Below are 13,473 nucleotides of genomic sequence, written 5' to 3'. Positions count from 1 at the left end.
AAGGGATTGATGGTCACATGACCAAAAATACCAAAATATTAGGGTATTCGCAAGTGATTTTTATGAAAGTGTGATGGATAATGGAGGCATGGACGTCATCACGTTCCGGGGAACAGAGCACTGATGCCAGCTTTGGATTGTTTACATGCACATGTTGTTTTTATTGAATGTGAGTACATTTTTACATAATTTATTCTCTGGAAGATTTTACACTAAGGAGAGGCTATTTTTCTTCTTTTTATATAACATCATCCGGGGAGTATTCATTTATTGTATATTGTTACCTCCGTATACCATTGAGGCTGCTATAGGAGCACTTCTATCATTATCAGGATCATTCATAGAGTGCTCTTTGACCACTCTGATTTGGTCAACACAAGCAGGTAAGCGTGCATCCCAAAGCCACTTTTGTGTGAAAGTGTTGGTCACAGTCACTTTATCAGTTGGATTGATTGAATTCCTCACATGGTCAATATTGGATGGGATTTTTTCATTCACATGGACTTTTTTGTTTCATAAGGACTTTTATTTAAAGTGTTACTAAACCCAGGACCCTACATTCACTCTATCTGGTCTCCCACATTACACAGAACATGGAAATGCAATTATTTTAGTAATAAACTACTAAATACCTTAAATTAAATTAGTCATTAGAAATTAAAGCAGTCTTGTGACTTCTATCAGTGTCTAGCCGAGCACTGGTTAAAGCTGGTTAGGAGGAGTTTTCATTATGCTCTAGGAGGATGCAGAACCCTTGATCTCTATCTGGACAGTGCTGATTGGCCTTGTGCTGATCACATGTACTCTCCAAAGAAAAAGAAAGGCTCTCTAGCAAAACACACTAAACTGAGCATGTGCAGAGTGTCTTACTAGGAAATAAGAGGGAGACACTGGAAGAAGGAGTATCAGAGAAGTCAAGATCAAACAGCATTTGTAAACAATTCAGAGCATTAACCCCTTAGGTTCCACAGTAAGTATAACAAGCATGCTTTACTGCATATACACACTGATTTTACTGTCGAGGGTTTAGCAACACTTTAACCGCTTCCTGACCGGGGCTGCGCAAAATCATGTATACATACACGTGAGTTTGTATTTCCGGGACGGGGCACCTACCCGCGCTATCATTGGCTGTTTCAGCTGTCAACCACCGGGTCCCAGCTGGAGATTCCCCGCATACACATAATGGGATGTTTTAGCAAAGACATGTAGCAGAAAACATTTTGGCCTAAATTTATGACGAAATTGAATTTTTTACTGGACATGCTTAATAGCAAAAAGTCAAAAATATGGGTTTTTTTCTCAAAATTTCAGTCTTTTTTTTTTTTTTTTTTTTTTTTTTAACAAAACACAAGCACAGACGATCAAATACCACCAAAAGAAAGCTCCATTTGTGGGAAAAAAGGACAAATTTCATTTGGGTGCAACGTTGCATGCCTATGCAATTATCAGTTAAAGTATCACAGCGCTGTATCGCAAGAAATGGCCTAGTCAGGAAGGGGGGTTAATCCTCTCGAGGGCAAGCGGTTAAATACACATATTGTGTTTGCATTGTTCACATTGATTTATGATGTTTACATATTTTTAGCACGGATGTAAGCTTTTTTTTCAGAGCGGCACACACACATATTTTTATTTATATATATATATACATACATATACAGTTGTGGCCAAAATTATTCAACCCCCACTGAAATTGAGTGTTTTGGCCAGTTTGACATTGCTTTTGATCATTCAGTCATCTTGCTTACATTTACATTAAAGAGGCACTTGTAGGTCAGACAAATATAACATAACAGTTATAATGAAATAACCACAAATGTCTTTTCTGTGCTCACAGCATTATCAGTTTTATTCAACCCCCAAGTGACATTCAATCTTAGTACTTAGTACAGCATCCTTTTACAGTTATAACAGCTTTTAAACGTGAAGCATAGCTTGACACAAGTGTCTTGCAGCGATCTACGGGTATCTTCGCCCATTCTTCATGGGCAAAGGCCTCCAGTTCAGTCACATTCTTAGGCTTGCGCACTGCAACTGCTTTCTTTAAGTCCCACCAGAGGTTCTCAATCGGATTTAAGTCTGGTGACTGCGATGGCCACTCCAAAATGTTCCAGCCTTTCCTCTGCAACCATGCTCTAGTGGACTTGGAGGTATGCTTGGGATCATTGTCCTGTTGAAAGGTCCAACGTCTCCCAAGCCTCAGGTGTGTGACGGACTGCATCACGTTTCCATCCAATATCTCCTGGTACTGAAGAGAATTCATGGTACCTTGCACACGCTGAAGCTTCCCTGTACCTGCAGAAGCAAAACAGCCCCAAAGCATGATTGACCCTCCACCATGCTTCACAGTAGGCAAGGTGTTCTTTTCATCATAGGCCTTGTTCTTCCTCCTCCAAACATAGCGTTGATCCATGGGCCCAAACAGTTCTAATTTTGTTTCATCAGTCCACAGAACACTATCCCACAACTTTTGTGGTTTGTCCACATGGCTTTTGGCATACTGCAGTCGACTCTTCTTATTCTTTGGAGACAGCAAGGGGGTACGCCTGGGAGTTCTGGCACGGATGCCTTCATTACGCAGTGTGCGTCTTATTGTCTGGGCTGAAACTTCTGTACCCACATCTGACAAATCTTTTCTCAGTTCCTCAGCAGTCACACGGGGACTTCTCTCCACTCTACGCTTCAGGTAGCGCACAGCAGTCGAAGTCAGCATCTTCTTTCTGCCACGACCAGGTAGCGTTTCAACAGTGCCCTTTGCCTTGAATTTGCGAATGATGCTTCCTAAGGTGTCTCTTGGTATGTTTAACATCTTTGCAATCTTCTTATAGCCATTGCCCTTCCTGTGAAGAGAAATCACCTCTTCTCTTGTCTTCCTGGACCATTCTCTTGCCTTCACCATGTTTGTAACCACACCAGTAAATGTCTAGAAGGAGCTGAGTATCACAGTCATTTTAAAGCTGCCTAATTGGTGCTTATTATGCTTGATTGCTGCTCGGTGACATCCACAGGTGTTTTCAATACCTGATGGAAAGCACCTGTATGAACCTCTGTTCTTCAGAGTGGTAGTCTTTAAGGGGTTGAATAATTGTGGCAATGAAGAAACCACATAAGAACCATTTACTACTGTATTACATAAACAATTGATGTCATTTTAGTTGCATTTGGGTAGTTACAACGTCCTTGTAGGATTTGATTCTGAATACAATTCCAAATGTACACTATAGTCCCTAAACCCCTTTACAGCATTGGGGGTTGAATAATTTTGGCCACAACTGTATATACACATACACACACACACACACACACACACACACATATATATACATATACATATACATACACACAGTTAAGTCCATATTTGGACACAGGCACAATTTTCATACTTTTGTCTCTGTATGTCAACAGAATAGATTTACAAGGAAACAATCCAAATGAATTTGAAGTGCAAACTTTCAGCTTTAATTCAAGGGGTTGAACACAAATATCAGGTACAAAGAACTGCAACCATTTTTATACACAGTCCCTCCATTTTCAGGGGTTCAAATGTAATTGGACAAATGAATATAATCATAAATAAAATGTTAATTTGTAATATTTTGTTGAGAATCCTTTATTGGCAATGACTGCCTGAAGTCTGGAACCCATGGACATTACCAAAGACTGGGTTTCCTCCTTTCTGATGCTTTGCCAGGCTCTAACTGCAGCTGTCTTCAGTTCTTTGTTTGTGGGTCTTTCTGCCTTTAGTATTGCCTTCAGCAAGTGAAATGCATGCTCAATTGGGTTGAGATCAGGTGATTGACTCAGCCAGTGAAGCATATTCCACTTTTTTTCCTTCAAAAACTCCTGGCTTTTGCAGTGTTTTGGATCATTGTCCATCTGTACTGTGAAGAACCGTCCAATCAACTTTGCTGAATTTGGCTGAATCTGGGCTGGCAGTATCTCTCTAAACATTGCAGAATTCACCCGGCTGCTTCTGTCACATCATCAATAAACACCAATGACCCAGTGCCACTGGAAGCCATGCATGCTCATGTCATCACACTGCCTGCACCATGTTTTACAGATGACATTGTGTGCTTTGGATCATGAGCTGTTCCAAGCCTTCTCCACACTTTTTTCTTCCAGTCATTCTGGTACAGATTAATCTTAATTACATACATCCAAAGAATGCTTTTCCAGACCTGGTCTGGCTTTTTTAGATGTTTTTGGCAAAGTCTAATCTGGCTCTTCTATTCGTCAGGCTTATGAATGGTTTGCAGCTTGTGGTGAGCCCTCTGTATTTGCTCTCGTGAAGCCTTCTCTTATTGTAGACTTTCACAATGATACGCTCACCTCCTGGAGAGTTTCCTTCACTTGTCTGGATGTTGTGAATGGGTTTTTCTTTACCATAGACAGGATCCTGCGATCATCCACCACTTTTATCTTCCGTGGATGTCCATGCCTTTTTATGTTGCTGAGCTCACCAGTGCGTTCTGCTTTCCTCAGAATGTACCAAACTGTTGATTTGGCCACATGTTGCTGCTATCTCTCTGATGGATTTGTTCGTCTTTCAAGTCTTACAATGGCCTGTTTCACTTCCATGGACAGCAATGAACGCATGATGTAGATTCACAGCAATAGATTTCAAATGCAAATACCACACTTAGAATCAACTCCAGACCTTTTACCTACTTAATAACGAAGGAGTATCCCACACCTGGCCATGAAACAGCTTTTGATTCAATTGACCAATTACTTTTGGTCCCTGGAAAAAAGATGGGATGGCTACTCTTAAGAGCTGCAATTCCTAAACCCTTCCTCCAATATGGATGGACATACCCTCAAATTAAACTTGAGAGTGTGCACTTTCAGCCCATATCCATTATATAACTATAGCTTGAATATGTTTTGGTAGATACCTGAAAAAATCTAAAATTGTGCCTGTGTCCAAATATAGTGAGTGTGTGTGTGTGTGTGTGTAAAATTTCTGAACTTATTTGGTTTCTTTGTATGTATGGATTGCATGGGTTGTAACTGACATGTGATGACAATTTCGTGTCAATAGCACCTTTAGAAATATAGTTATCGAGAAAAATACTGACGTGTTTAATACTTATGTTACCCGCTGTATATTACATTTTTGATTTGAGGGTTTAATACCGCTTTAGGATCCTTTTCTAAATCTTTAGGGAATGAAAAAAATCATATTACAAGTACACTTGTTTTTAGTTTACCTATACTATTCTAGAACCTCTCAACTCTATTTAATAATATTAGTATGCAGTTCCAACATAATTAGCAATGCTTGAAGGGCCGTTTGTGCCTTTTCCTGCATTAAAACATTCATTTTAGTAGCAATCTAGTTCTAGCCAATGCTTGTTCACATCTACAGTATGTTCTACTGTTTTTAAAGTGTAACTTTAAGATTTTTTTTTTTTTAGTTGCTGCTTTGTAACTACTAGGTAACTACTAGGTATTCTTGTTCCCTTCACTGTGATAGACTTAAAGCATTTTGTAGTTTATATTTAGGAAAAAAGTCCTACCTTTCTCTGGGTCACCATTTGCATAATGCTAGCTGGACATCGTTCACTTCCCTCAAAAGAAAATTCCTAAAAAAAAAAAAAATATATTAATGTAAACAATGATACAAACAAGCTTATTAAAACAGCCAAAAGAAACAAGTAGCACCCTGTCGATTTCATCTTTTACCCACACCAGTTCAGTAAACTGAAAATCGATTAAGTTATTGAATCTTATACTGCCATGTAAGTGACCTAGGGGGTCTTTTACATACAATAAAAAAAATTATAAAGTAAAATCATTTAATGGAAAACTATAGGCGGCCAGCTGTGAAGACACCGGAAATGATGCCTTATGACTCTGTATATTACAAAAGCTGAAATCTTTGTACATGCATATTTGTCTGGTCAAGGATCCCAGCTTTCAGTTTCAAAAATGTACAGTACAAAAACCCTAACAGCTCAAGGTCACTTCCAATGTGTGTGTAAAAAAGTGTCTACACCAGTTTGATCCTGAAAATGACAGCCAATTTCCAGCCAATTTTTCTTAAACAAAACAAATGTAAAGCAGTCTTTACATCAGGATTTTTCCATGCAGAGGTTTCAGTTTCACACAGCAACACAGATCATGAATATCTCAAGCCACCTGACACCCTCTTCAGCAGCACTGCTGCTCTTTTCTCTGGTCCCTTAGAGCTTCACCCCCATCTTCCCTGGGTCACTTAACTTTTTAGTTGTAGCACCATGCTGCACATGCCCACTCCTTGGCCCCTTGAAAAGGGGTTCCCCTGACACCCTGGGCTCTCTCACTTCTCTAAGACATCAAGAATTCCTCAGGACATGACTTGGCTAGTGATCTCAGTTCTCCCAGACTTGATTAGCCACCTTGGTTCTCCCAGTCCTTTGGCAGAATCTCTCCTCTAGCATGAATTGCTGTCTCTTGAGTTGAGCACCTGTTTCCCAAGAACCTGTTCACACTGCATACGAATTAGAAGATTTCAAAGTCGCATGTCAATGTGACTTTGGGTTTGATTTGCAGGCATCTGTGCGACTTTATGCACAGATGTCTTTGCAAGTTGCACCCGAAATCGGCAAAAGTAGTACAGGAACTAATTTTCAAATTGATGCGACTCTGACAAAGTTGGATTAGAACAGTTCCATTGCCGATCACTGGATGTGAGCCTGAGCTATGGCCAGGCCTTGGTTTTAACGAGTGTGCACATCTGCTCATCCATCCAGCCTGCATGTCTCCAATAAGGACAGGATTGAAGACTAATGTCCCACCCAAGACTCTTTGGAGCCTTCGGACTCCAGAATCTGATCCAGGATTACAAAACCTTGTCTTCTCTGCTCAGACACAACATTCCAGAGCCCTACTCTCTAAATTAGTGCAAACCGTGTCGCTTTTCTCTATACTCAGTGGCAGGGTCTAGCAATGTCACATTATAAATGGAGTGGGGTTCTGCGGGTGGGCAGCGTAAAAAGTAAGTATTATCATATCCTTGCTTGATATAATCTGTGTGTGTCAGGGTCCCTTTAAAGCAGCGGTTCTCAACCTGGGGGTCGCGACCCCTTTGGGGGTCGAACGACCATTTCCCAGGGGTCGCCTAAGACCATCGGAAAACACATATTTCCGATGGTCTTAGGAACCGAGACACCGCTCCTGTCTCCGGCGATGTGTGGGCGGGATGATATGCTGACCCTGTCACCGCCTCCTCGCCGCTGATTGGCCACCGGAACTGTAGCTCAGGAGAGGCACACAGGCGGCCAATCACCGGCGAGGAGGTGGAGCTTGGAGAGGAGGAGCCGAGCGGCAGCGCGCGGAGATCGAAGAAGATTGAGGGAGCTGCAGGAGCGAGTGAAGAGAGAGGCCAGAGAAGGAAGACAGCTGACAGGTAAGTGCAAATTTTGCTGCTGCAGCCAGGTATGCAGGCTGTAGATGGGAGAGGGAGAGAGCCCAGGCTGGAGCAGGGGTCAGCAAGGTAAGTATCATTGGTGTCAGTGGGAGGGATAGTGCCCCATCATTTGTGTCACTAATACCAACGATGGGGCACTATTCCTCGCCCACTGACACCAACGATGAGACACTATTCCTCCCCCCACTGACACCAACGATGAGACACTATTCCTCCCCCCACTGACGCCAACGATGGGGCACTATTCCTCCCCCCACTGACACCAACGATGGGGCACTAGTCCTCCCCCCACTGACACCAACGATGGGGCACTAGTCCTCCCCCCACTGACACCAACGATGAGACAGTATTCCTCCCCCCACTGACACCAACGATGGGGCACTATTCCTCCCCCCACTGACACCAACGATGGGGCACTATTCCTCCCCTCACTGACACCAACGATGGGGCAATATTCCTCCCCCCACTGACACCAACGATGAGACACTATTCCTCCCCTCACTGACACCAACGATGAGACACCATTCCTCCCCCCACTGACATCAACGATGAGACAGTATGCCTCTCCTCACTGACACCAACGATGGGGCACTATTCCTCCCCCCACTGACACCAACGATGGGGCACTATTCCTCCCCCCACTGACACCAACGATGGGGCACTATTCCTCCCCCCACTGACACCAACGATGGGGCACTATTCCTCCCCCCACTGACACCAACGATGGGGCACTATTCCTCCCCCCACTGACACCAACGATGGGGCACTATTCCTCCCCCCACTGACACCAACGATGGGGCACTATTCCTCCCACTGATACCAACGATGGGGCACTATTCCTCCCACTGACACCAATGATGGGGCACTATTCCTCCCACTGACACCAATGATGGGGCACTATTCCTCCCACTGATACCAATGATGGGGCACTATTCCTCCCACTGACACCAATGATGGGGCACTATTCCTCCCACTGACACCAATGATGGGGCACTATTCCTCCCACTGATACCAACGATGGGACACTATTCATCCCACTGACATCAGTGATGGGGCGCTAGTCCTCCCACTGCAAAATTACAGTTATGAAGTAGCAACAAAAATAATTTTATGGTTGGGGGTCACCACAACATGAGGAACTGTATTAAGGGGTCGCGGCATTAGAAAGGTTGAGAACCACTGCTTTAAAGCCTAATTGCAATTTTATTTAAAACTAAATAGAAACATTGAAGGGTGCAGTTCCTATGATGTCTAGTTATAAATCAAATAACATGCAATAGAATTACCCTGCTGGAAGCAGAGAACAGATTGCATAACTACTAAATTGTAAGATATTGTATAAACAGGAAAATGCCATTTAGTGTACATAGATGACAGACACACACACACCACTTTTTATTACCGTAACATAAAATATCATGTTAAAGTGATGTTCACCCTTAGTCACCCCAAATACCCAGAATAATTAAATATATTGGTATAGGCTGGACCAAACCAATCCACTGCTGCTCAATGGAAACTTCAGTTCAATAACATGTTACATTTGGAACTATGTATGTACGCCCATAGGAGCATCTCTAGAATATCTGAGAAGGCATGGATCGTATGACCACTGGGATGCTTTGCCCCCCAGAACTAATGACAATTTTTATGGATAAAAAAACCTTCTTGAGTCACAATTTTATTTGTATTGTACATGCCCTTTAATCGGTTAAAGGTCAACTCCCAAGATTTTAGCAATTCGGTTGGAGGTGACACTTCCAGTGGTCAGGTTCACTCTCAAACACTGCAAAGGCAGGAGAAACTCACAGGGATGGTAAGGGGACCAGTGCCCAAGAGGATAACAAGCACCCAGGGCAGGATGTTGGCTTTGGTCAGAGGAAATTGTGACTTTGCTCCATGACACTGCATGATGGCTTAGGAAGAGGCGTTTGGAATCAAGAGTAAGGAGTAAAGTATCTGATACACTATTTACATTTCATTTTTATTTTTTGAATGGATGTTTCCATAACAGTATACTCTTCATAAAGTGATACTATCTCCGTTAATTATTCACCGTTTTATACTATGCTGAACAAGTGAAAATTTGTCAAGCTATTCTAAGTCATACTGCATGTGAAAGTATGTATTGCTTGTTTGTTATGAAAATGTCAATAAAGCTTGATTTAAAAAATAATTGGGTATAGTGGTTACCAATAGTGAACATCATTAACCTATGATCCCTTGGTCAGACAGATAAAGAATCTGAAAACTCCAGCAGTGCTTTTTGGAGGGGATACTGCTAAAGTTACTCCATATCTATCTGAAGGTTCCCCAATCCTTCTCCAAAAAACAAGGTTAGTCACATATTCAGAGGCATCAACTGCAACAGGTCCAACAGCAGGAAGTGTTTTGGAAACTTAAAGAAGAACTCCGGGAAAGGCAAAAAAAAACACCCATTAGTATACCTCCCTACACAAAACACTATACAGTTAATTCAATTTTGAAAATCCTTACCATTTATGAGACAAGTCAAAAAGAATGTTCACAACCTAATCTCTGTAATTCAAAAGAGAACAGCATCTGCTCTGCCAAGGAAGAGGTGTAACAGCAGGGATTACATCATATCCTCTACTCTCTCTTTGCAGTAAAAGGAAACTACAGTTTCCATCAACCACAGGGAATTGCAGCAAATGTGGGCTGGTACACTGGGCCTGTACATGTTGAATGTGTCTCAGTCCACCCACCACCGCAAGTCTGAATTACACTACTGCTTCCGGGAGAAACAACTACAGAAGGGAAGTGTCAAGCCTAGTGGCTGTGGGACTAGGAGGCATAGCAGCCACCGGTCTCACAAACAGAAGACCAAAGAGAATGAATGGTTTGATCTGAAGATGAATAGGTTATTTCAGAGCTACTACTGCTACTGAGTGAACCAGAAGATGGATGCTAGATTCAGTGACGGTACGAAACCTGCAACAAGGACATGTAAAGACGTTTTTGCCCAAAGTTCTTCTTTAACAGAGGCAAATTTCCAGATATACATTATCCAAACTCACATGCAAAAGCAATCCACACATAGGCTTCACCCATCAGCATGAACTTGGCGATTTTTTTTTTTTTAAATCTTGAGAACTGAGTAATATTTGGGGTTTTCACCCTTGTACTACTATACTAAAGGAAGGAAAAAGGCAAATATTAATCTATAACTAAAGGAGAGGTACAGCCAAAGCTCTTTCAGCCATGCTTCTATGGGTCACAGGTATGCACTTGGCCCTGAACTCCTATGACCCAGATTCAGCCGACAACTGGAGTCACAGAGCCAGTCCAGGCTCTGCGGGGATACCAACAACAATAACAACTTCTGATGCTGCAGCTGACCCTGCTGGTTCTACAAGGAGAACTGAGCGATCAAAGACTGCAGATTGTTCAGTTCTTGGGTCCACTCTGTGCTCTGCTTCTCCGGCACTCACTGGAGAGCAGGACTGTGAAGGGGGTGGGAGCAACTGGCTCAGCCTCTCAGCGTGGTGCGGAGTAGCTGAGCCAGTCACTCCCGCCCCCTCCACAGTTCTGCGCTCCAAGGAGTGCCAGAGAAGCAGAGCACAGAGTGGACCCAAGAACTGAACAATCAGCAGTCTTTGATCGCTCTCAGTGTAGAGCTAGCAGGGGACAGCTGCAGCATAAGATCAATACTGCATCTACATAGGTAAATATGAATGTTTATTTTTTTTAGAACCCCACACTTCTCTTTGAAATTGAAAAGTGAAGATTTGCTCTTTTATAGGGAATAACCTAGAATAAATTGTGCCTGTGGAAGCCTAATAGATTTATGTTTTGTCTGGAAATCCTCCTGAAATATAGCAGTGCACTTCCTGGTATGTGATTGTGCCTACACCCTCATAACTGTATATCTGCTGTGAGAGAAGCCCTACTGCCGCTGACTGTTGGTCTCACAAGATTTGGAGTGACAATTGGCGATGTAATACTGTGCTGATCACTGCTCTTCATAGAGAGAAAGCTGCAGTCTAATGGTCTCCCTACTTATGCATCAATTCTCTGGTTTCTGTACCACTTTTGCAGCTTCTTGGATGTTCCCCCAACAGCAAACAGATCACCGGCCATCAGGGGGACAGTTTTGACATGAGAAAGCAAATCCCTGTCCGTCAAACAAGATGACAGTCTCCATACAGAGCCACAACACAAGGCAAGACATGGTAATTCAGGATAGCATTCATGAAACACCTGACTAACAAACTTTCACAAACACAGGATACTGGTATGGATGGAATTTTCTTTGATAAGCCTACTTATCACTACAGCTGTCTGCAATTAACAAACATGCACAGTCAGAGGATACAAGCAAGCTTGTTTAGGGAAGCACCCAAAAGGAAGAAAGAGCTCTCAGTGAGTACAGCATACTGTATATGTGAATGTGCAAACAGACATCTGAATATTGGCATGCTGGCATCTGATATAAGACCTTAGAAAAACCTACCATTTATCAGACATGCACACACATGGACATAGGGGGCCCAATGAACATTTGTGTGTGTCTTGGGGGGGGGGGTTGTTCAGGAAGCTGGATTCTACACATGATCACTTTCATACAACATGCCAACTTTTAACAGACCAATACCCCAAAATGTCTAGCCTTTGAAAAAAGTGTGGTCTACATAAAAAAAAAAAAATAATCAACAGGAATATGTTATGTTTCATAAAATGCATGCATGATGGTAGGCATAGTGTAGGAGCAGTGCTCAGTGTTTACCTTTCCCCCTTTTTTTTAACTTTATTAAAGCATCACAAAATGACACTTCAATCAACTTTCTGCATAACAATGTTTTGACAAGCTGTGGTGCTCTGACACGTGTTTTTGTGCGTTCAGAATTTTTACACAACGCACATACAGATGGCACATAGAAAACAATTATTTATTTTCTTTGTGTCCTTGAGTTGAGCCTACTGAGTCAATGCTAATCAACACATTTCCTTTTCACATTTTCCAGGTACTCCTTACTTCCTGTTAAAGTGAAAGGGGGATTTGAAGCAGTGACTCCTTCCCTCATCTCTCCAGCCCATATGGCTCATTCCTGTATTTTAACAGTTGGCCAGATAAACTAGAATTATTGAGGAATGCAGATTGCTGCACATGACATCTTATTTTGGTGCATTGCATGTCAAAGTATTATGCTGCAGTGCATAATGTGTTGCAGTAAAGTGTTGATAAACAATACAATTCTATGGCGCAACCCTAGTCCACCTGGGACATAGGAGCCAAATGAATAACAATTACATAAGTCCATCAAGTTCAAACTATTAAAATAGTCCATAAATAGATTATGCACCATGTAGACAGCTCCACCAAAAGGACTAGAATGGGTCCCTTCTGTATTAAGAGAAAGCACAAAGGGGCGCCTCTAAGTGCAGCATTAGAAACACTTTATTAAAAATCATCAGTAATGCACTCATATTCAAAGATGAACAGTGCATTTATGAAATGAAAAAGGCCTCAAAGTCAGATCCACTGGTGGTGGTGTGGGAGATAGAGACCGGGTCCAAGTGGTAGCAGACCGCGGTAACCACCGCTGTAGAAAGTCCTGACAGGCGTGAGACTGTAAGTGGCACTAAAACCACCATGGAACACGACCGGATGTGATGTCAGGAGGAGGAGGATCCAAGACCTGGGTTGCCAAGATGCCGAGTTTCAGAGCACCAATCAGCTCCTTTCTCAAACGTGATTGGAAGAGGGGGCTGTGTTCTAATATATCGGTATGAAGACTATTATGGGCGTGGCCATGGGACGTTCCCAATTAACATTCACAATCCGGATACGATATCTTTCCCAGACATGCGTGTAAAAGACAGGCACATCTAGGATCAAGTGAAGTCCGGGACCAACAGAGGTCAACACAATCTTCTTTCTAGGTCCATAGCTGGCTGGGTGATGTGAGAGGACCAGAACAAGGGCTGGAATGCAGGTGGAGCGCATATGGAACACAACATTTGGCGTAATGACGTCCCGGGGTGATGCAATGGCGTTTTTAAGTATGCACACAGCAGAATAACTAAAGTGTTGA

General features: G+C 42.6%; 1 protein-coding gene across 1 annotated transcript in view; it reads right to left on the bottom strand.

Annotated features, from left to right (window-relative positions):
- LOC149434774 (solute carrier family 23 member 2) overlaps positions 1-13,473 on the bottom strand; it is a 229,184-nt gene that overhangs the window by 190,680 nt on the left and 25,031 nt on the right. Inside the window, exon 2 of the mRNA XM_089663408.1 lies at positions 5,526-5,591. The gene's annotated coding sequence lies outside the window, so the exon portion shown is untranslated. The remainder of the gene's footprint in view (positions 1-5,525; positions 5,592-13,473) is intronic.

Source organism: Staurois parvus, unplaced genomic scaffold, assembly GCF_062004578.1.
Source record: "Staurois parvus isolate SC_StPar_1 unplaced genomic scaffold, SC_StPar_1.0 ptg001680l, whole genome shotgun sequence".
NCBI lineage: Eukaryota > Metazoa > Chordata > Amphibia > Anura > Ranidae > Staurois > Staurois parvus.
The sequence above is the reverse complement of the archived record's forward strand: the minus strand, read 5'-3'. Positions and strand labels throughout refer to the sequence as shown.